This window comes from Rhagoletis pomonella, unplaced genomic scaffold (genome assembly GCF_013731165.1).
Source record: "Rhagoletis pomonella isolate Grant_MI unplaced genomic scaffold, Rhpom_1.0 Rhpom_scaffold_00001, whole genome shotgun sequence".
NCBI lineage: Eukaryota > Metazoa > Arthropoda > Insecta > Diptera > Tephritidae > Rhagoletis > Rhagoletis pomonella.
This window is the reverse complement of record NW_023458555.1, coordinates 71,606,156-71,607,243: the sequence shown is the minus strand read 5'-3', so window position 1 is coordinate 71,607,243 and position 1,088 is coordinate 71,606,156. Positions and strand designations below refer to the sequence as shown.

General features: G+C 37.9%; 1 long non-coding RNA gene across 1 annotated transcript in view; it reads left to right on the top strand.

Moving 5' to 3' along the window:
- Nucleotides 1-151: 151 nt before the first annotated feature.
- Nucleotides 152-1,088, top strand: part of LOC118747609 — a 122,959-nt gene continuing 122,022 nt past the window's right edge. The window contains exons 1-2 of the long non-coding RNA XR_004993969.1: nt 152-437; nt 738-1,025. This is a non-coding gene — a long non-coding RNA (uncharacterized LOC118747609). The remainder of the gene's footprint in view (nt 438-737; nt 1,026-1,088) is intronic.

Sequence of the window (1,088 nt, the reverse complement as noted above, 5' to 3'; positions counted from 1 at the left end):
AACCGGCTAAATCTAGCCGGAAAACGGCTAAAATGGCAACGCTGATGATGGTACCAGCATGCTGTCGAGAACCTGTGTGGAGAGTTAGAGAGCCTACTATATATACCGACGGCTATACATACATATGTACACCTGCAGCCGCGGTGCTGAGGTCTGTGCTTACTGCCCTACTGGTTTTAAAGTAAAACCACTCGCTCGTGATTCCGGACGGCGAGCGAATCGGAAAACTACCGGGGAAAATACGCATGTGTAAAAAATCAAAAAAAAATGAAAATTAAAACTTAAGAAAATAAAATTTAATGTGACTTAACTCAAACTTAAAAGTGGCGAAACGAAATGTGTAAAAAAATAAGATCAGTGAACCTAACTCAGAAAGTGCCCTGTGTTTCGAATTCTAAAGGAAAGTCAAAAAAAAATACTTGCATGTACATATCTGTGTTCGTATGGAATAGTAGCTTATGTCGAAAGGCTGGCTTTACTATAATGCGGCATTCGCAGCATACGATTGCGAATGACTCGCTGGCGCCGAGCCGTTGAACAACTTTTGGCAAATAAACGTGCAAGAAATATTTCCGATACTAGCAAGTCAATATTCTTAATTAATCTCATCAAAAAATTCCTTGTCGTTTAAAGAATAAACAGTATGCCGCAGTATACTAAAGCAAGCTTTCCGACATAAGCTACTATTCCATACGAACACAGATATGTATATCTATGCATACATATACTGCCAATAGCGAACGGAAAAGAAACCAAAAGTATAAATTCGAATGTCCGTCTGGCTATGGCATACATGTGAGCATAGGTATATATGTAGTACATGCTGAATGCAATGCAAAAAAAAATTCAAAAAAAACTATTGTGTTGAACCAAATTATGCAAATAAAAAAACCATGTGCTAAGAAAAAAACAAAACCTAGAAAAAATCGGGAATTGAATTCATGCCCGTAAAGGTCGGGGATGGCAAACCCGAAGAAAGCGGAATAACTAAGAAGGAATGCAAAAATCAATTAAAATAAAGCAAGGTATGTAAAAGCCCTGAGTTCCCTACATACATACGTATATGAGGAGCTTAAACCAGGTAAGAA